The sequence below is a fragment of the Giraffa tippelskirchi genome, chromosome 11 (genome assembly GCF_054371585.1).
Source record: "Giraffa tippelskirchi isolate mGirTip1 chromosome 11, T2T-mGirTip1v1.2.pri, whole genome shotgun sequence".
NCBI lineage: Eukaryota > Metazoa > Chordata > Mammalia > Artiodactyla > Giraffidae > Giraffa > Giraffa tippelskirchi.
The window spans coordinates 49,665,001-49,688,932 of NC_137285.1; the positions used below are offsets into that span (position 1 = coordinate 49,665,001).

At 39.2% G+C, this 23,932-nt stretch overlaps 1 protein-coding gene across 4 annotated transcripts in view; it reads right to left on the bottom strand.

Moving 5' to 3' along the window:
- The window catches only part of SLC7A11 (solute carrier family 7 member 11), a 979,966-nt gene that overhangs the window by 852,797 nt on the left and 103,237 nt on the right, over nt 1-23,932 (bottom strand). For 3 of the 4 annotated variants that reach the window (XR_014068602.1, XR_014068600.1, XR_014068603.1), the window contains one exon: nt 18,736-19,094. The exons of the other annotated variant lie outside the window; for it this stretch is intronic. The gene's annotated coding sequence lies outside the window, so the exon portion shown is untranslated. Of the gene's footprint in view, nt 1-18,735; nt 19,095-23,932 lie in introns of those variants that run through there. 4 annotated transcript variants of the gene reach the window in all.

Here is a 23,932-nt window from a genome sequence, read left to right on the forward strand (position 1 = left end):
ATGCTGTCAGGATGGGGTGGGACTGACTGGCAGCTGGGAGGGTGGCCTGGTGGTGTGTGATTATGAACTCTTGGTGGTGAAACTACCAGGGCAGACTGGCTGACCTGGTCACCGAGGGTGAGGCAGCAGCCGCAGCACCCACAGCCTGGAATGGGCAGGAAAGACTCGAGAGGTAGAAGATGAAAACTGAACAGAGGGGATCAAAGCGTGTAAACTTAGCAAACTTCACTGATACTTATATGTAGTAGTAACAGCATAGAAGTAGCAGTAGTATCATGTAAAACAGATCACTAGTGGGGAGCTGCTGTATAGCACAGGGAACTCAGTTCAGTGTTCTGTGATGACCTAGAAGGGTAAGATGGGGAGGGGGACGATCAAGAGGGAGAGGATAGATGTATACATATAGCTGATTCACACTGTTGTACCGCACAATCTAATACAACATTGTAAAGCAATTATACTCCAATAAAAAATTAATAAGAGGTAGCAGTAGTAGCGGTAGCAGCTGACACTTAGCATTTCTATGCCACACATTCTTCTTGTTCAGTTTCTAAGCTGTGTCCAACTCTTTGTGACCCCATGAACTGCAGGTTTGCTCAAACTCTCATCCTCTGTTGCGCCCTTCTCCTCCTGCCCTCAGTCTTACCCAGCATCAGAGTCTTTTCCAATGAGTCAGCTCTTCGCATCAGGTGGCCAAAGTATTGGAGCTTCAGCTTCAGTATCAGTCCTTCCAATGAATATTCAGGGTTGATTTCCTTTAGGATTCACTGATTTGATCTCCTTACTGTCCAAGGGACTGTCGTAAGTGTTTTCCAGCACCACAGTTCCAAAGCATCAATTCTTTGGTGTTCAGTTTTCTTTACAGTCCAAGTCTCACATCCATGACTACAGGAAAAACCATAGTTTTGACTATACTGACCTTTGTTAGCAAAGGGAGGTCTCTGTTTTTTAGTATGCTGTTTAGGTTTGTTAGAGCTTTTCTTCCAAGGAGTAAGCTTCTTTTAATTTCATGGCTGCAGTCACTGTCCAAAGACTATTCAAGAGACTTCTAAATCATTTAACCCTTACTCCCTTATGAGTACTCCTATAGAGGAGAAAACTGAGGCATGGAGAGGCTTGGTGGCCTGAAGTCATTCAGCTAGTGAGTAGCACCAGCAGGATTTAGATCCAGCCTCTCTAGACCCCGAGTCCATTCTCACATCCTTAATGTGATAATTGACTGCTATATCCATCCTGGTTCTCTGCCAGCTTCCACAGCTATAATAAAACTTGCCCCCTTTTCCTAAAGGAATTTGCCATCCAACAGCAATTTTGGAAGACCAGTAAACAGGACCATGGAGGCAAAGGTCCCATGTAAAGCTTCAGTCAGTCACAATTTTCCTGGGTAGACCTAGACTTTCTTGCCCTCTGTTGGATCCTCTCCATGAAGAGCTTGCCAATTATAGGAGCTTAACAGTGACATTCATCAGAGGGAGGAGAAAGAATCAGACCTCCCAAAAAGTTCACTATCCTTCCAACAAAAGATCCCAATTATGCACATTTGGTTTGAGCTCTTAGCAGGTATCTGGAATCTCTTTCTGGTTCACCTGAATTCTTCATCAAAAAAAAAAAAAAGAGTCTAGAATATCCTACAGTTTGCCATCAAATAAACATAAGCCTCTACCAGGAAACTGTTTGTTTTACTTAAGGTGTTCTCTGTGAGAGTTACATGGTCTTTAAGAAGAAGCTCTGAATATTTGTATTAAAGATTATTTATGAGCTGAACACACTATAAGTATACTGTTAGCAAGAGTGACATGGTTCCAAAAATGGGCAGGAAGGTTCAAAGGCATTCAAACTGCTTTGTTTCCAAAGCCAGTATAATTGTTTCACTGATGGGCGCTGGAGCTCCCAGCTTCAGCCTGTACAGAGCCCAACAGCTCGACCCCACATGTGTTTGGTACACTGATGCTGTAAGACACTGTTGCTGAAGTTTTTGTTTTGTTTCTGTTATTGTTTTTTCTGAGTTTTATAGGTTTATTAACACAAACAAAATGTGCAAAGGAGCTGTCTATTCATTTTCTTAGCTGCATAGTCTGGCATTGGGATTAGTGACTCCAGCGGACAGTTGGGCTGCTCTTTCCACAGTGGCTTTGTGGTTCTTGGAGGAGACACTGTGAGCAGTCTCAGCGCAGTGACATGTGTTGCACATCAGTAGCACTTCAAGCTCCTTGATGTTGTGGACCAGGAACTTGTGGAAGCTGCTGGACAGCATGTGCTTTGTTTTCTAGCTGCTCAGGTAACTGATGTTGGGCATCATGATCCGGCCGCTGAATCTCCTGCGCACCCCACTGTCAATGCCTCTTGGTTTCCTCCAGTTCTGCTTAAATTTGCACATATCGGTCTGACAGGTGTCAGATGAACTTTGTGGCCCTCTTTTTGATGATCACTGGATTTCACGAAGAGTCTGAGAGCAGCCAAGATGCGGAGTTGGAGATGGCTGCCAACTTTACAGGCATCAGCCGAGCAAGAAAAGTTGCTAGAGTTTTATATTTTTTTAAAATAAACTGTCCCAGTTACTTACTGCTACATAACAAACCACCCTAAAACACACCAGCTTAAAGCAACAAATAAAACTTATTTGAGGGACTTCCCTGGAGGTCCAATGGTTAAGACTCGGCACTTCCAATGCAGGGGATGCAGGTTCAATCCTGCAGAGAGCTAAGGTCCCACACACCTCTGGACCAAAAAACCAAAACAGAAACAATATTGCAACAAATTCAGGGAAGACTTTAAAAATGGTCCACACCAAAAAAACCTAAAAAGAAGAAACAAAAACTTTTTTTGGCTCATGAATCTGCAACCTCAGCAGTGCTCAGCAGGGATGGCTCATCTCCTCGCACTCAGTTCCATCTGATTGGATGCATCTCTTTATCTCCAGCACATGGTCTCTACATTATGGCAACTTCAAGGTGCCCAGACTTTTCACAAGTGGGCTCCAGGCTTCCCAGGCATCTGTTCCAAGAAAGAGAGCCAGGTGGGAACCGGGTTGCCCTTCACTGCCTTGCCTCGGAAGTCATGCAGCCTTACTTCTGCCAGGTTCTATTAATCCAGGCCAGCAGTTCCAAGGCTAGCCAAGGCTGAAGGAGGTGGGGAAAGAGACTCCACCTCTTGAGTGGCAGTGAAGAGGTTTTGCAAAATCAGGCAGGTTGGAAAATATGGCTTCTGTGATTTTTCAATGTGGTCTAGTATATGAACCCACAGGAAGAATTTGTTTCAGAATCTATACCAGGAGTTAATGTGATGTTAACCAAGCAAATGTTGGCTGAACTCAACAAGCTATGGATCTTGTTTCTCTTTCTTTCCATTAGCTTCCAGAAAACTCAGTGACAAATGTGTTGCCTTCCTCTGGTCAGATCCCTCAGTAAACTCCATATTTAATAATTTACCTTGTCTTCATTTTACTTTTCTACCATTAGTTTCCCTCTGCTCCAATTTTCTCACTTTTAAAACACCCTGTTTGTGTGTGTGTATTTTGCTAAGCTGTCTTAAATTGAGAAATGAATTTTAAAATACTCTAAGAAACCAGAGAGCCCACACAATAGGAAATACATCCAGTTAAAAAAAAAAAAATACCAAGAGAGTTCAGTTCAGTTCAGTTGCTTAGTCGGATCCGACTCTTTGCAGCCCCATGGACTGCAGCACACCACGTCTCCCTGTCCATCACCAACTCCCGGAGTCTACCCAAAACCATGTCCATCGAGTCGCTGATGCCATCCAACCATCTCATCCTCTGTCATCCCCTTCTCCTCCTGCCCTCAATCATTCCCAGCATCAGGGTCTTTTCAAATGAGTCAGCTCTTCACATCAGGTGGCCAAAGTATTGGAGTTTCAGCTTCAACATCAGTCCTTTCAATGAATACCTAGGACTGATCTCCTTTAGGATGGACTGGTTTGATCTCCTTGCAGTCCCAGGGACTCTCAAGAGTCTTCTCCAACACCACACCTCACTAATAAAGAAGTGCATATTAAAACAAAGCACCATGTTTTTTTATTCATAATTTAATCTGGATCCTAACTCAAGGCTTAGTCCTTCACTGGTGAATTTTCAAAACAATTTTCTTCCCTTTAGTCAGGGATACAGATTGGCATATGAATAATGATATCAGTACTTATATATGTACCCGGGAGAATTGTAAACCTGTAAATTTGTTTTCACAAAACAATTTGGTGATATTTATTAAATGCCACAAACTCTGATCCAGGAAGATTTCTTCTAAGTTCTAAAATAAGGAAATAATCCAAATTATGTGAAATCTGTATTACATATTAGGATATATGTATTTCCTATACGCACTGGGATACCATCTCAGCTTTTTTTTTTAAAAAAAAGCTGTGATAAAAGATATATATATACTTTAACTAATTTTAGGTGCACAGTCAGTGGTATTAAGAAAATTCGCACTGTCATGCAACTATTACCACTATTCACATCCAGGACTTTTTCATCATTCTCAACATAAGCTCTGTACCCATTAAACAATAACTCCCCGTTCCTTTCTTCTCAAGAGTGGTTAGCTCCTGGTAACCACTATTCTGTTTTCTGTCTCCAAATTTGACTAATCTATGTACTTTACATAAGTGGAATCGTATCTGTTCTTTTGTGTCTAGCTTATTTTATTTAGCATAATATTTCAGGTTTGTTCATACTGTATCCAGCATCAGAATGCATATAATACGTATCATATATATGTCACATTTTGTTAATCCATTTATTCATTCTTGGGCATTTTTATTGTTTCCACCTTTTGGTTATTGTGAACAATGCTACTGTGAATGCTGGCGTACAAGTATCTGTCTGAGTACCTGCTTTCAATTCTTTGGTGCACATACCTAGAAGTGAAATTGCTTCTAACCTATATCAATGAAAAATTAGAAGCAATCGTCAGGCACAAAAAATAAGGGAATTGCTAATTAAATTATGGCATATGCCCTTGATATCGTGTCTCCTTTTAAAATGAGGGCTCTAGAGAACTCACAGTCTGCCTACCCAGGCCTCTTGTCCTCCACGCCTTGCACTGCTCCCATCACAGCACCGGTCCTGCCATGCTGATTGCTTCCGCTGCTAGAGCTCTGTCAGGATACGGATTATGTCTTCCATCTCTGGCCTCGACTCCTTAATAGCTGGCACATAATATGAGCTTGATAAGCGTTGATTAGGTGAAAGAGAGATTAGCTGGAAATAGGACGGTCAAAAATCACCTCATAATAAATTTGATTCAGATGGCTGTCAACTAACTGTGAAAACTTTATTAAGGACATGAACCTAGACTCTAATTTGGGGAATACAAAGTGAAGATTCTATAAGGGATAGGAAAGTCTTAGGAGGAGTGTGATTATATCTAGTAATTCAGGGCACAAAAGTCGGTTCCTTTACTTGAGTATTTAATATACAGAGAGTAAGACTCTTGAAAGATCTGGAATCTTTCAGGAGGGTCCAATGAATCTTACATGGAAGCATTCACACTTACACATTACTCTTTCCCTTCTAGTCCAATGAGTGTGCATACAAATATACATGCCCGTATTTTGAGATCATAAATATGTCCAATATTCTAAAATGCCAGAGCTGATAAAGATTTAATAGCCATAATATATCTAACCCACTCCTAAGTCTGAAGAAATAAATTGGTTTTTAGTAATATACATCAGTAATCCCAAATCTAACTCACTCTAGATCTTCCCTCTTTTCATTTAATAATGAAAACTCTTGAGAGTTGAGTCAGACCTTTATTCAGCACCAGTTCCTCAGAGAGGTCTTCCCTGATACCCTTTCCTGGAGCACATCCATCACTCTCTCCTTCCTTCCACTGCTTTACTTACTCTTCATGTCATTGATTGCCATCAGACATTCCACTTGTTTAATCTTTCCTTTGTTTATCTTCTCTCCCTCATTTTAGAAGGTACGTTCCCTGAAGGCAAAAGCTTTTATCCACCCAGCACCTAAGCAATATCTAGAATATAGTGTCAATTCAATAAAAATTTATGAAATGACTGTACACAAAAAATAAACACTTAATTAAAAAGTCAGGACCTATAGAAGCAATCAAAGGCAAAACATTCTCTGACATAAATTGTACCAATGTGTTCTTAGGTCAGTCTCCCAAGGCAATAGAAATAAAGACAAAAATAAACAAATGGGCCCTAATCAAAGATACAAGCTTTTGTGCAGGAAAAGAAACCATAAACAGAAAGACAATCTACAAAATGCGAGAAAATATTTGCCAACAATGCAACAAACAAGGGCTTAATTTCCAAAATATACAAACAGCTTGTACAACTCAACAACAAAAAAACAAACAATCCGATCAAAAAATGGGCAGAGGGCCTAAATAGACATTTCTCTAAAGAAGAAATACAAATGGCCAATAGGCACATGAAAAGATGCTCAACATCACTAATTATTAGAGAAATCCAAATCAAAACTACAACGTAGTATCACCTCACACTGGTCAGAATGGCCATCATTAAAAACTCTACAAGCCACAAATGCTGGAAAAGATGTGGAGAAAAGGGAACTCTCTTACACTGTTGGTGAGAATATAAATGGGTGCAACCAACATGGAAAACAGTATGGAGGTTTATCAGAAAACTAAAAAGAGAATTACCATATGACCCAGCAATCCCACTCCTGGGCATATATACAGACAAAACTCTAATCCAAAAAGATACATGCAACCCCTATGTTCATATCAGCACTATTCACAATAACCAAGACATGTCAACAACCTAGATGGCCATTGATAGATAAACTGATAAAGAAGATGTGTACATATTTTCAATGGACTACTACTCAACCATAAAAAAGAACAAAATTATGACATTTGCAGCAACATGGATGCAACCAGAGATTATCATGCTAAGTAAATAAGTCAGAAAGAGAAAGACAAATACCATATGATATCACTTATATGTGGAATCTAAAATGTGACACAAATGGACCTATCTATGAAACAGAAAGAGTCATGGATATAGAGAACAGATTTGTGGTTGCCAACGGGGAGGGGGTTAGGCAGAGATGGAGTAGAAGCTTGGGTTAGCAGATTTAAGCTATTATATTATGGAATGGATAAACAACAAGGTCCTACTGTATAGCACAGGAAACTATATTATTAATAAGTATCCTATGATAAATCATAATGGAAAAGAATATTTAAAAAGAATGTATTTATATGTATAACTGAATCACTTTACTATAGAGCAGAAATTAACACAACATTGTAAATCAACTACACTTCAACTATACTTCAATAAAAAATAAAATAAAAGTTACCATTTTGATAAAAAATAATTCAGGACCTCAGTTATATATACAACACACACACACACAAAGATTACATGTAAACACCTCAAAAGTTACAATAACATCAAAGCTGTAACATTGGTGAAACTGTGACTGATTTTTTTCTGTATTCTAAATGTTCTAATGTAACTGCATTACTTTTGTTGTGGGCTATCTGTCTTGGTAGGGTGGGACCAAGATGAGTCTGCTACCAAGAATCTTCATGTTGGTACTTCAGTGAACTCATACTTCTCCAGAATCCTTTCTCTCAAATTTGCAAGCTCAACTAATTGATTTTTTTCATAATCAGAAAGTAAGCAGATCATTCTTCAATGGATGCACTCAAATTAACCCTGCATAAAAATGACTAGTATATAAATCTAAATGCAAACAATGTCTTTAAAGCAAGAAATTTAACTACCAAAGGGACCTCGAGTTGTACCCTATTAACTTAGTGATCATAGAATTAAATCAGCACCTCTTGTCTTTAAGTCCTGATGTTTAATGGGATTGATTGTTCTACGTGGGGACCTGTCAGCTGTGTCACTTCAGAAAAGCTGTTCTTGTCCCCAGAGAGATGAAGTCCACAGGCCAGAAGAACTTCTCTTGGGCATAGCTGGGATGTTAGGGCAAGTCAACTTCCATAACTTTGCAGACTTCCATTACTGATCATCTACTTTCTTTTCTGACTGACATGCTTTTTCTTATAATGTATTAATTCAACTTAACTCATAACTTTCTGACATGCTAAAAGGGGCAGTTTCACACTGCACTTCCTGCTTCTGGATTTCAGCAATATTTATATTTGAGTCCTGTTTTGCATATATTCTAATGTTATTATTATGCTTCAATTTTATAGATAATTCTCAGAGACCTCTGGAGGAGGAAAATGGCACCCCACTCCAGTAGCCTTGCCAGGAGAATCCCACGGTCAGAGGAGCCTGGTGGGCTACAGTCCATGGGGTCGCAAAGAATTCGACATGGCTAAAACAACTTACCGCACACAGACCATTTCACCAAATTTGAGAGGGCTGAAATTTCTGAAGACCAAGTGAGAACAAATATATAGAAATACTGCTTTGTAATTGTTTCTACCATCTCAAGTTTTACCAAGGTATATGTGACCTGGAAAATAATGTTTACACACCTAAAAATTAAGTTTTGATGGGCTAGAATCCTTCCACTTATGGAAAGTGATTCATTCCCCAATGAGAGAAGACCATGTAGTCACTATGATTTCTAGTAAAATCAAGCTATATACAACTTTAAAAAAGGGTTATGAACTTGAAAAAAAAAATTTAATGCCAAAGAGTAAAAACAGCATTATAAATACCCATTTCCACCACCCAAAATAAACATTAAATATTTTGTCATGTGTGCTCCAGACCTTAATCTTTTAATAAACAAAGCATCAAAGTCAAGGAAACTGTCCCCGACATTCCCTTCTCCGTGCTCATGCCATCCCAAGAGGAAGTAATGGATGAAATTTTTGAATATATAATAAATAATATAGCACACTGTTTATTAATATAAAAACACATGTAACCCCAATGTTCACAGCAGCATTATTTACAATAGCCAAGATATGGAAGCAACTAAGTGTCCATTGACAGATGAATGAATAAAGAAAATATGGTATATATTTTCATACATACATACAATGAATATTACTCAGCCATTAAAAAGAATGAAATTTTACCATTTACATACATACAACAGACTATTACTCAGCCATAAAAAAGAATGAAATTTTACCATTTACAGCAACATGGATGAACTTGGAAGGTATTATGCTCATTGAAATAAATCAGACAGAGAAAGACAAATACTACATGTATCACTAATATGTGGAATCTAAAAATACAACAAACTAGAAAATACAGCAAGAAAAAATCAGACTCTCCAGTGGGAACAAAAGGAGGGGCTGGCAAGATTGGGATAGCGGATTAATAGGTACAAACTACTGTGTATAAAATAAATAAGATACAAGGATACATTGTACAGCATAGGGAATATAGTCAATATTTTATAATAATTAGAAATAGAGTATAAACTTTAAAAATTATGAATCACTATCTTGTATACCTAAAATTTGTACAATTCTATAAATAAACTATGCCTCAAAAATAAATAAACAGTAGATAAAATAATAAGCAAAAGTATAAAGACAAGGAATGGCTATGTTAAGGTAAATTTTTAATACAAAAGATAGAAAGACAATATTTTACTCTTCTTACAACTGCTAGAAACTGAAACAAACCTGATTTCTTTCAAATTAAAGGAAAAGTAATAAGAATAGCAAAATACTTTACTGAAAAGTATAACACAGCCATAACCTCACTCTTCCTTTTCAGCCAAGTGTGAGAAAATGATAGAAGAAAGTTGAGAGCTGGGAACCAGAGATAAGATAGTGTTTGCTCCTTCCAGCAATTCTTCCTTTTTAGAAACTGCAGGAGGAGACTCAGTGAGACCTACAGTGATTTCTGATCAGTGAGTAGCTAGCTGGAGGCGCCATGATGCCAGCCAAGTCTAAAGGATAAAAACCCATGTCTGGGCACGGCTTTTGATTCCAAGCTAAGAAATTCAAGGTGAGCTACAAAAAGCATTCTAGTCAGGGCCTACAAGTGTTTGTTTATGATAAATAAGTAAATCTAAAATTAGTTTTAAAGTTACCCAATTTTTCCCTAATTTTTCCATAGTTTTGTCTGCCTTAAAAGTGACTATAAAGCTTTAAGTATACAAGTCATTAAAGGTATTGCAATGAGATTTTCAACTGAAAAGCAAAAATAATGTACAAATTGGGGCTTACATATCAGGGTCACATTTCTAATCAAACAAGGAAATTAAACCTATTATTTATTGCTGATTCTTACTCAAATCCAACTAATTATAACATTGTGTGTGTGCTCAGTCATTCAGGTGTAGCTGATTGTTTGTGACTTCATGGACTGTAGCCCACCAGGTTCCTCTGTTCATGGGATTCTCCAGGTAAGAATACTGGAGTGGGTTGCCATTTCTCTCTCCAGAGGATCTTCCCGACCCAGGAATTGAACCCACATCTCCTGCATTGACAAGCAGATTCTTTACCACTGTGCCACCTGGGAAGCCCCCATAATAACATTAAGGGAATAAAAATATATTCACTCCCAAGTTCTCAGACTATGAGTGGAGCTTAGCAACTGACTCCAGATTGTGGGAGAGAGTACAAGTCACCCAAAAGGCAAACCACAGGAAACAGGAAGGCAGAAAGGAGCAGAAGAAAAGTAGCAACAGAGTTCTGGAAACTGGAAATCAAGTGGATTTGGGGCAACTGAATAGTCAAAGAATGAGATGGTTGGATGGCATCACTGACTTGATGGACATGGGTTGGGGTGGACTCCGGGAGTTGGTGATGGACAGAGAGGCCTGGCGTGCTGCAATTCATGGGGTCGCAAAGAGTCGGACACGACTGAGCGACTGAACTGAACTGAACTGAATAGTCAAAGGGAGAAGGCAGAAAGTACCATAGTGGAGAATAGGGGGAAGAAGATAAGAACTAATCCCTTTATACCACAGAGTTCTAGAAAGATTCAACATTTTGGAAGTGCTGAGAGACAAAGCTGACAAATAACACCTCTCTCTTTCTCAGCTGAACATAAAACTGGTTAAGACACAGATGTGGGCTTCCCAGGTGGCGCTAGTGGTAAAGAATCCACCTGCCAGTTCAGGAGATGCAAGAGAGATGGGTTCAATCCCTGGGTTGGGAAGATCCCCTGGAGGAGGGAATGGCAACCCACTCCAGTATTCTTGCCTAGAGAATCCGATGGGCAGAGGAGCCTGGCGGGCTGCAGTCCATGGGGTTGCAAAGAGTCGGACATGACTGAGCACACACTCTTGTACTGTTGTGTAAGACACAGATGCAGGAACAGGGCAGCAGGAGCTCAAAATGTCACGTTTAATGTGAAACCCAGGACTGGATCCTGGACCAGAAAAAAGATTTATGGGAAAATTGATGAAATTCAAAAGGTCTGTGGGTTAGTTCATTGTAGTATATTATGATCTATCTCGGCTTTCTATCTCTGTCCTGTGGTTACATAAAACATTGACTTTGGGGGAAATTGGGCAAAAAGAATCTAAGAACATTCTGTACTATTTCTGCAACTTGCCTGTACGTCTAAAATCATCACAAAAATTAAAACCTTTTTAAAAGTTAAATGTTTATTACAAATAAAGCTCTTCTTAGAAAACATAGCTTATTATGCCTGAATTAGACAAATTTTCTGATTCCACTCCTGGATTAGACAGACTTATCCAATCAGAGTCATAAGCCATGACGGGCCAATTCAAGTCTCATCACAGGACAGTGCCACAGGCCCTACGGTGACCACCATCAGGGGGTGATGCGAACACATGCTCTATTACAGACAGGCAAATCTTACGTGTAAGAACTGAGGATCACGTAAAGGAAAAGTGAGAGGAAAGGGCTGAGCCCTGCCTGCCCAGTTCTTCTCCCAAACTCTTCAATTAAGTCACTCTTGTCACCTAGAGAGGAGTGAGGCAAAAGAAGAATCCAAGAGTATTATTCTAATTCAGTGACTTCAGACATTTTGATCTCAAGACCCTCTCATATTATTAAAAAGTATTGAAGACCTCTAGGAACTTTTGTTCACATTGATCATATACTAAAAGTATCAGCTTTTGGTAAATTTATATGCCAATATATATTTACACATATGAGTGAAAGTGTTAGTTGCTCAGTCATGTCCGTCTCTTTGTGATCTCATGGACTGTAGCCCACAAGGCTCCTCTGTACATGGGATTTTCCAGGCAAGAATACTGGAGTGGGTAGCCATTCCCCTCTCCAGAGGATCTTCTTGATACAGGAATTGAACTCAGGTCTCCTGCATTGCAGGCAGATTCTTCACCATCTGAGCCACCAGGGAAGCCTTTACATGAGTGTGTATGTGTGCGTGTGTGTACATACATACATACTTGGGCTTCCTGGGTAATTCAGTGGTAAAGAATCTGCCTGCCAACGCAGGAGACCCAAGGTATACAGGTTCAATCCCTGGGTCAGGAAGATCCCCTGGAGGAGGAAACGGCAACCCACTCCAGTATTCTTGCCTGGAAAATTCCACGGACAGAGGAGCCTGGCAGGCTACAGTCCTTGGGGTCACAAAGAACTGAACATGACTGAGCGTGCACACACACACATATACATATTTACCAAAAACTGATACTTTCAGTATTTATTTATTAATTGACTCAACAATATTAATAAACCCAGTACATGTTAATATGAATAACATACTTTATGAAAGATAATCATTTATTCAAAAAAAAAAAGAAACAGTGAGAAAATCAGCTCTGTTGTACATTTTTACACATCTCTGTAATGTTTGGCTTAGCAGAAGATAGCCAGATTCTCTTACCTGCTTCTGCATTTAATCTGTTGTGGTATCATACATCATCTTGCCTCTGGAAAATTCCCCCATATGCTCAAAGGAGTATGTGAGAGAAAAGAGCACATTTTATCTTAGTATCACTATAAATTCTTTTGACCTTCAGGCCCCGAGACCATACTCTGAGAACCAGTGTTCTAATAAATGCCCCTCAATGTGCAGTAATGTCAAGGTACACATTCTCCCAACAGGAGCCAGGAAATGTCTGTGAAGGCTGGAGGGAAGGTGAGCCTCAACCAGAGCATCACTGTTTGAAAGTCTTTCTATGAAGCAGTTAAACCCCTCATCCTAAGTCCCCTCCATTAGCTGGTGTGCGTGTGGGTGCATGCTAAATCACTGCAGTTGTGTCTGACACTTTGCAACCCTGTGGACCATAGCCCACCAGGCTCCTCTGTCCATGGGATTCACCAGGCTCCTCTGTCCATGGGATTCTCCAGGCAAGAATACTGGAGTGGGTTGCCATGCCCTCCTCCAGGGGATCTTCCCAACCCATGGATCAAACCCAAATTTCTTATGTCACCTGTATTGGCAGGTGTATTCTTTACCACTAGTGCCACCTGGGAAGTCCATTAGCTGGTACAATCAGGTAACTGTCTGTCTCCCTCCATGTTGGCAATTTACTGAAAGCCTAAACCCAGACAAGCTCCAGACTCAGAGGTGCCAGCCAGAGCTGAGGAACACCCCACTAAGGCAGGAAAACCAGGTGAAATGGTGCACAAAGTGTGATGAGATTTCCCACCCCAGTTACTCAGCTCTGCTCTTAGAATCCTGAAGCCTAGTTTGTTATCCATCCCCCAACATACACACCCTAAAACAAAACAATCTAAGAGGGGGGAAAAAGATTTATAAATACTAAGTTGAGATATCTATCAATGAAAGAGCACCAACCAATTACCCTAAATTAAAGCCCATGTCTTGACAATCCCTGCCTCTGAACATATAGTTCCAATCAGCTTTCATGCATCACTCTTCAGCGCTAATAGACAGTCCAAGTTCACTAAGTCAGACATTCTCATAAAGCATCCAATGGGGGGAAAAATTAGACAAAATGATAAAAGTAGAATGGAAGGACAAAGTGTTAAAAAAAAAAAAAAGAAAGAGAGAGAAAAACATTCATCAAACAACAAAGGAGTTCTTAGAAGTTAAAAATATAAAAGCAGAATTTTAAAAATCAGTAAAAGTCTTCAAAAATAAAGTTGAGAAAATCTTTCAGAAAGCATATCAAAGAAGCATTGGTAGAAAATAGAAAGTATAATACAAAGAAAAGCAAAGAATCAATACAGATTAACCACGTAACAAATATGACCCCAGAAAGAGATAACTGAGAAAATTACCAATAAGTAAAAAAGTTTACAGAATTGAAGAGCTTGAGTTTTCAAACTGAAAGAGCCCATTGCATATCCAGGACAATACACAAATGTATGAAGAAGAAAAAAAATCCCACACGCAGTATGAAACTCCAAAATACAAGGGATAAAGAGAAAAGTCTAAAAGTTTCAAGAACACAAAGACAGGGAGTACACAGCAATAAACATTCACAATGGCATCAGACTTGCCAATAATAACTCTGGAAACTACATGATAAAGAATAAAGCCCTCAAAATTCGGAAGAAAAATGCTCTCAACCTAGAATTCTAAACTGAAACCCTCATTCAGGGATGAGGACAGATTAAAGACAAGTTCACAGGTGTAACATCTGAAAAAGATTACTTCCCAGGCAACCTTTTTCAGGACGTCGCCAGAAAATGTGACCCACTAAAAGAAAGGGCATGGAGTCCAGGATAGACGATACGGTGGCCAGTCTTCAAGATGGACCCATCGAGCCCCTCCTCCTGGTATTCGCACCCTTGTACAGCTCCCTCCTATGCTGGACAAGGGCTGGTCTGTGTGACAAGAAGAAGATGGCAGAAGTAACAATCAGTTACCATTCAAAGCAATGCCAAAATATTATTACTCAGCCATAAAAAAGGAATGAAACAATGCCATATGTAGCAACATGGCTACAACTAAAGGTTATCATACTAAAAGAAGTCAGACAGAGAAAGACAAATATCACATGATATGACTAATATGTGGAAACTAATTTTTTTAAATGATACAAATGAACTTATTTACAAAACAGAAACAGACTTACAGATATTAAAAACAAACTTATGGTTACCAAAGGGAAGAGATAAATCAGGAATTTGGGATTAACACACACACACACACACACACACACACACACACACATAAGATAGATAACCAACAGGAACCTAATTTATAGCACAGGGAACTCTACTTAATATTCTGTGACAACCTAAATGAGAAAAGAATCTGAGAAAGAATGAATATATGTATATGTATAGCTGAGTCACTTTGCTATACACCTGAAACTAACACAACATTGCAAATCAACTATACTCCAATAAAAATTTTTAAGAAGGAAATTATATTTCAAAAATATAAATTTAAATAAAATATAAATATAAAATATAAATCAAAAATGGTTGCCCAACTATGAACAATATTTACAAAATCATAATGATTTTATAACCAATTTATCCCAAAACTATAAAAACTTCCCAAGAGTATGAAGCAATCAAAGGATGTGTAGTAGGGAGGATATGGTGGTAGGATGTGCAGAAAACTGAAATCTAACTTCTAGAGTAGGAAGTAAAAAGATAATGTGTAGACACAGAAAACAGACCTGTGGTTGCCAAGCAGGAGCTAGATACAAAAGGGATGGACAGGAGTTTGGGATTAGTAGATGCAAACTATTATCCATTGAATGGATAAACAACAAGGTTCAACTGTATAGCACAGGGAACTATATTCAGTATGCTGTGATAGACCATAATGGAAAAGAATATTCTGAAAAGTGTACATGAATAACTGAACCACTTTGCTATACAGCAGAAATTAACACTGCAAATCAACTATACTTCATTTTTTTTTTAATTTAAGATACATAAAACGTAAAGATCAAAAATTGTGGTGTAAGTATGCTATTGAGAAATTCAAAGATTAACACCAGAATAAGAGCTAAAAGAATTGATAGTGCTTGACCCGGGGGAGCAGAAATTCAGAGTGGAGAGGAACCGAGTCACGTAGTGTTCTTCCACTACAAGCCTTATCATTCTCTTTGTCTGAAAAGATCCACTTTAAATAAAATAAAATTTTAATTTAACAGTCTCTACCTATCATAGGACAAAATCCATAGACAATGTCTTATATTTAACAAATCATAAAACAGAAAATTTCTTCAGGTATCTGTCAGTAGCCACTATAAGGTACCAAAAATAGAAAGGTCAAGTGTGTTTCCTCTGGGAGGCAGGCTGGGGAATGGTCTTCCAATATGTATTGCTATGTTACAAACTATGTCACAGTTTAGTAACTGAAAAGGAAAAGAATAAAAGAATCAAAACTTAAAAACAATGCAGCGCTTGTGTTGACCAAAAAAAAGAAAACAGACAATGTGAGCGGTATGAGTTCAGTTATATTTGGGGACTTACTAACGACAACAGCCAGGGAGACAGCCTCTCAGAGAGCTCTGAGGAACTGCTCCAAAGAGGTGGAGGGGGAGGTCAGTATATATATACAATTTGCTAAAAGAGGTACATGCAATCTAGAAAACATTTTAGGGGACTTTCCTGGCAGTCCAGTGGTTAAGACTCTACACTGCCAATGCAGGGGGCATGGGTTCGATCCCTGGTTGGGGAACTAAGATCCCACATGCCACACAGCATGGCAAAAAAAAATTTTATCTTATTTTAATTAAAAAATTTCTCAAAAAAAATTTTGGTAGAAAGTTTCTAGTCACGAGGAACAGATTTCTCTGTTAATGATTTTAATGCTTTTCTAGGTATGAGAAGATGCAAAAAATTGGAAGATGCAAAAAATATCTAACTATTTGAGAGCCTGTTCTGCCAGTTTTTTCCAGAGGACAGAGTGCCTCCTTCTTGATCTTCACCATGAATTCCTTTCAGGGTGTGCTGGTCAGCAACTGCAGTAACTAATGGCTAAGTCTAGTAGAGCCAGGTGGCAAGTGACATTCTTTAGTTGGCACGTGGTAGATTTGTCTCTGCTCCAGGCAGAGGCACCTGGGGTAACTCAACTGGGACATAAATGATCCTCAGCCCAAAGCTTGCACTGTAGCCACACAGTCTCCAGTTGCCTGGTCTTAAATCCTGCCTCCTCATGCTCTGCTTAAACCCACACTAAATTTCATTCATGCTGTTTTGTAAACTTGTTGTCAGCCCCCAGGAATATGAGGGAAAATCACCAAGATTAAAGAGAAAATAAGGGCCATGGAACACACGGAGATTTCTGCCTGAAGGGAGAGATTTCTTCCCAGGAACTGAAGGCTAGAAAGTGGAAGGAAAGTTGAAGACAGTAGTTATTAGATGGTCCTGCTACCCTGAGGGGCCTCTTGTTGCTCAGGCTTCCTCTCTGAGATACAGAGATGGGCAGTTTACACTAGCAGTCCCCAATCTTTTTGGCACCAGGGACCAGTTTTGTGGAAGATGATTTTTCTACAGATGGGGGGGTAGGGGGAGGATGGTTTGGGGAAGATTCAACTGCATTACATTTTTTTCTCAGGATATTCCTCCTTGACTTTAGCGTTAGGGTTCAAGTTCCTAAGAGAATCAAATGCCGCCACTGATCTTACAGTAGACGGCGCTCAGGCAGTAATGCAAGCAACGGGGAGCAGCTGTAAATACAGATGAAGCTTCACTCGCTCACCTGCCACTCACCTCCTGCTGTGCCCCAGTTTCTAACAGGCCACGGACCAGTAGCTGTCCATGCCCAGGGGGTTGGGGACTTCTGATTTGCATGTTTCAGGATGTTACTGCAAATGAGGTGAGCTTTTCCTCTGTTGCTCCTGCATGTTTCCAGAGAAACGACCTGCAGCCAACCCTGGCCTCCTACCTCACATCTCCTTAAGAGCCCAGTTTCATGCCTCAACAGCCAGATGGGTGACAGAGAAGTTGCAGGTTATGATGTAGAGGCCTGCTAAGAGTGAATCAAAAATGAGGAAAGAAATACCACTTCAGCACCTCTTTGAAACGTCCCAAGACAGAAGCTTGACTCCTTCATGTCTAAAGTTAAGTGACTGAGTCTAGCTGGGTGACTTTTACAGCTGGACACAGGTGACATTTTTAAGGGTTGCATCTCAGAACACCCCATTGCTTTGACACTGGTTAGTGAACAGGAAAACAATACAGCTCGGGTGTAATGGGTCTTTCTTAGTGAGAAAAGAGCCCATTTCCAAACAATTTTACTTCATGTGAGTTATGGTGACTTGGAAAATGATTTCTTTCTATTTTTTTGGGCTTTGCTTTGCTCTTTTGTCTAAAATTCTACTATAGTAATAGTATAAAACGTAAACTAGGCTAAAGCTTTTCTATTCCCTATGTAAGCAATTACAACTGGGAAGAAGCAGAGGTTTCCCCTATTATCCGAAAGTAAGAGCTATTCCTAAAAAAAATGTTCTTATAAGCCAAAATGGCATAAAGCAAAGAAGCAAGTATCTTAGGACACATCTTGCTAATGATGCACAAATAAGTCCAGTTAAAGCACAGATGCTCACACAGTTCAAAGCCATAGCAGCTTGATGCCGAGACGCTCACTAAGTGTAGCTCCTGGGGAAGGAGCTTGGTGGTGCCACTCCTGCCACTCCCGATCCCCACTGCTCCTATACCAGCCCCCTGTGAAACAAACACTGTTTTTGCTTCTTACTTCTTTTCAGAAACATGTAACTCCTCTTCGGATTTTTACAGATTAGTGAAAATAGGTATCAGTATTAAGTCTTTCGTATAAGCAAAGTGGTGCAAAGTGAACTTTTGAAAAATGGAGGATACCTGTACAGCAAGGACAAAGGCAAACAGATAATACCAGACCTTAGCCTCTTGCTCATGAAAGTCTTTGTCTAGACAAACTAATATTCTATCTGTCGAACATATGTACATATAATTAAAATGACTTAAAAAATGCTTTCAAAAAGACCATATATTTAAGCCTTGTGTGTGTGCTCAGTTGTGGCCGACTCTTTTCAATCCCATTGGCCGATAGCCTGCCAGGCTCCTCTGTCCATCGAATTTTCCAGGCAAGAAAACTGGAGTTGGTTTCCAGGGATTGAACCCATTTCTCCTGTGCCTCCTGGATTGGAGGGAAGGTTCTTGACCACTGTGTCACCTGGGAAGCCCCCACCTTAAGCTTAACTTTCCTTTATTCAGATCTTGTGAGTTGTCTATTCTCTTATATATTTATTTAAAAATTCTTGATAGAAGATTGTCAATATTACATTCTAAGAAGACAGGAGATCTTGTAGCCATCTTGGAAAATTCAATCTGTCACAAGAAGTAAACAAAAATAAATAAATAAATAAAGTCTCTACTTCATACATATGTTTTAGGAGTGGGAGGAGCCTGGCAATAAACAAATCCAGAGATAAATACAGGAAATATCAGGTGATGATAATTCTATGAAAAGAATAAGGGAAAGAAAGGGATATTGAGAGCATCATCTATTTTATGGAGGGTGGTCACAAAAGGCTTCTTGACAAGGGACTATTTAAGCAGAGATTTTGGAGCAACTGGCGGTTTCCTCAGTGGTGCTAGTGATAAAGAACTCGCCTGCCAGTGCAGGAGACATAAGTGATGTGGGTTCGACCCCCGGGTCAGGAAGATCCCCTGGAGGAGGGCATAGCAACTCACTCCAGTATTTTCGCCTGGAGAATCCCTTGGGCAGGGGAGCCTGGCAGGCTACAGTCCACAGTGTTGCAAAGAGTCGGACACGACTGAAGCAACTGAGCATGCACTGGAGCAAATGAGCAATAGAGCCATGCATTCCAGGTGGAAGAAATGGCAACTGTGAAGATCACAAGGGAGAGAGTGCTTCCTGTAGTCAGGGAATGACTGGTGAGTAGGTGTGGCTGGAACAGTGGCAAGGACTCAAGAAGCAGGCAGAGAGGTTGCTGGGGACCAATCTTGAAGGGCTTTTGGCCACGGTGTGGGCCATGGCCTTTGCTCAGAGTGAAAATGAGAAGCCACAGAGAGTTTCTAGTGGGGAAATGGAAGACTGGCTTGCATCTTAGAGGAAAACTCTTGCTGCTGTGTGACAAATGAGCCCAGGAGCCACATCTAGGGCAAGAAGTGAGAGACCAGCTTAGAGACATCAGCTTAAAGACTTTTACAACTATCCAGGTGTGAGGTGATGGTACCTCAGATGATGTATTATGTAGAAGAGGTGGTGAGAAGTGATCAAGTTCTGATGCTAAAAATACCAAGTTAACCTTCAGATTATAAACTGTTTATTGATCTAAATATTAAAACCTTGGCTCAAACAGTAAACATTGGAAAATAAAAATGCATCAGTTATCACTGGGTTGTGTATCACAAGCAAATTTTCTTTAACATAGCATTATAGATTATCTCAAACACTATGGAAAACTTTTCCTTCTATAGCTTTACTATTTTTGCATCCTGTGACACAGTCCAGTCCTCATCTCCAAAGTGAAATGCAAAATTAAGGCAATCAGCAATGAGGCCAAAAACATTTGACTGAAATATCTAGGCAACTGGAGAAAAAGCATTTTAGGGGTCCATAGGATTTACATGGTTAGCTCAAATTTTCACTTCCCTTTACACAAGCAGATAATGGTAGAAGCTGAGTTGAAACTCATGGGCAAGAAAAATGTCACCCCTGTGAAGTAAATGGCGTTTTGTAGGACAAGAGAGTAAATCACTTTTCAGGGTACTAGGTGCCCTAAAGGAGGTCATTTCCTCCCACACATCAGATCACTTTATTCCCAGGGAGTTTTACGTTTGTAGCGGCTCATTGACCATGCAGTCAGGATAGTTAGGCAGCTCTTAATAGATTAAGGGTTATTTCCTTATTATGTTTGCTAAATGGTGGTGCAGCTAATCATTTTTACCATGCAGGGAAATTTCATAAGGTCTCTCTGGCCTAGCCAAATCCCAAAACAGGATTCCCTGTTTATTCCCTTATGCCGTAACTAAAAGTTAGCAGAACCAATTAAAGAGTACATAATAAGCCAATTAGTAGTTCCTTATTTTTCTTAATGAGTGGATAATGTGTGCCTGCTCAAATTACAGCTCATTTGAGAAGATTCTTTGCCACGCTGCTACTACAACTTGGCATTATTTCATTTCTTTCAGTATCAACAGCATCAATTCAATAGTAGAGATCCTCCTTTGAGATTCCATAGGAATTGAGTTTGTCCTTACAACCATTCACCCTTCAAGTCCAGCATCATGACCAGCACTCTGAATGGCTGCATCAGGGCCCCCTCAGCAACGCTAAGACAAACCACATCCAGAAGATGAGGCACTTCCTGCAGAATCAGTTGACTCTTGAGGTATAAGGGCTATGGGTCCCCTATTTTCAAACTTACAGTATTATCTTGCTGCCACCAGAGGTTAATCATTACGTTGTTAGGTTCTTTTTGCCTTGATCCACCCATCAAGATCAAGCATGCAAAATGAGCAAAACACATCCAAGACCAAGGCTGAGATCCTATCCATGGATGATGGGAAAAGATAAACTCTTGGATTATTGCAAAATAGCCAGCTACAATATCCAAAAAGAGAACAACAATCTTAAAAAAAAAAAAAAAGAATAAAAAAGAAAATTTTGTAACTTTGCCAACATTTATTTTCACCAAACAACTCATTAAATCACTATAAAAGTCAAGGCATATGGTTGGTTTTGACAGTTTAAATTCTGGAAGAGTTATAAGTCAAGTTAAACTCATAATACATAATGTAGTCTGGGTGTCTCATCCATGAATTATAACATTTTTTTATATTCCAGCTGCAAATTACCAATGTCTTCCCTGTCCTGCCAATCTCTTGATTAAATTGGGGACTATTTGGTGTTATGAACATTTATTATGGTAAAGGATGACTCCATCACTTGTCTCAGTTATCTCAATATTCTTATTCAAAGCTTTATCACTAGAGCAGCTGGCCCAACCTGAACTGTTGATTTAAAGGAATGAAAGCAGCAGGAACAAACAGAGAAGAAAAAAAAAACCGGCCAAAAACGCACATATCCTATAGTCATTATCTTGTTGTGTCTCATCATATTTTTCTGTAATATTTGTGTTCCTTCAATACTTTTGGTGTCCATTTTGATCATTTTAGTTCCTTCTCTTCAAAGTTATTCTTGCTTTACAGGTCTTATTCCCATAGGTCCAACTGAAGGGTATTTTATTCTGTGTCTTACACTGATAATGGGGCAATAACTTGTACCCATCAAGTCTCCTCATAAAATGGTTTAATGTCTTGAAGCCGTGCCAGTACATCAGCTGAGGGAGTGAATCAAGTAGATACCATTTCACATTTATTGGAGACCCACAGAGCATTAAGTCCTTAGAAAGAACTTGCTTAAACTTCTTTCAGAAGTTTTGATTCTAAAACTATAGGACACATAAATATTTCAAAATATAAATAATAAGTTGATCAGTTTTAGTATTCTTTTTCTTTTATTTGTATTCATTTTGGATTAAGTGGTTTGCTCACTTTTTGCTAGTTGCAAATAAATACACATTCACTACAGAAAATTTTGAAGATAAAAAGTTATTTTAAAAGATGAAAACAATAATCATCCATAATCTCAGTACCCAAAATACGGAGTGGTAACATTTTACAGTTTTCACAATTAATTTTGATTTATGTTTTCTACTTACAGTAAAAGAGAAAAAATAGTGCAGAAATTTCTCAAGGAGAAAACCATCTTTGTTTAAGAACATACTTATATAGACATGTTTGATTACAAAATTGAAGCCCACAAGGCTTGACTCGAGTCTTCTAAAACAAGACATGAGAAAATCTAGTCAATTCCCACCCACTCCCCTTGCCAGAAATGAACAAGAGTTCGAATCTACAAAGAGAGAGGAGGAGTTAAAGGAGAGAAGGGTAACCCTGGCATGGTAGAAGAAATGACCAGTAATTTTTAAGGGAGATCTATGTCAAGAGTAGAATAGTAACGTCTAATATGCTTTTCTGTTGTGTCAATAAATTCTGTAATATTTTCTCTAATATGCTTTAATAGAATCAGTGAACACAGACCCTCTACCCTCTGGGTCAACCACCATCAACCCCTAAGTCTTCAGTAAAGTCTGTATTACATAGAAGCTTAAGTTGGTGGGGCTTTGGGGGAGAAAAGACACTGGGTAAGGGCAATATACAGCAGGATAGTACCATGCAGGAAAAGAAACAACATCCAAGAGGGCAAAGGCAGAATGGGAACCAAATCTGGAGCCAAAGCAGAATCCACAACCAGAAGTGATTATGAAAAATATCACTTCCCTGGAATCCCAAAGATAATGGGAGAAACACTGAATTTCCCACTGGAATGGAGACATAAACCAAACTTTATTTAAATATCAAGGATAGATGACCCCCAGTAAGGTAGTTTTAGACTGATGTCTGCATTACATTTTCAAGAAAATACTGGAAGCTTTAGATGATGATAATGATGGAGAAGATGATGATGCTGGTGGTGATGCTAACATACTTAAAGGTGGATGTGATGAAAAACACTATGAACATGTTCTACAACTGTTCTGTCAATCAAGTAACCAAATAAAATTCCAGAATTTGCCAAACATTTCCAGAGACAGCTTGCTGAGGTAGACAGAACACAACTCTGATAGAACACAATCCTGATAGCATCAGGTTTCAGATCTGGTCCCATTAATATCTTCTAAATCCAGTCTTCCTACCTCCAGTTAGCACTATGGCGAATCTCCGGAATTGGTTACATGGTAATGAGGGAGGAGTACAGAAGGCAAGAGGGAATAGGATCAGCTAAGTATGAATCTATTTGCATAATTACATGTGCACTGCCCTGAATCACAGATAAAAGGAACTACAGGAAAATAACCTTGAACTCACAAATAAAACCACATAGGTGGTACCAAGTACAATTCAGTGATCAGGTAACAGAAAGTCATCAGAAGTTAGAAGAGTCAGGGATGTTTGGTAACTGAAGTGAAACTTTAAAGAATGTACAGAATGTTAGTGGAAACAAAGAAAGAAAGGGAGAGAGATAGGAAAGATGGAAGGAAGGGAGGGAAACGGGGAATCAGGAGAGAGGAAGAAGATTAAAAAATGAAGAAGATCAAAAAAGAAGAAGAAAGATGAGGGAAGAGAATTCTAGG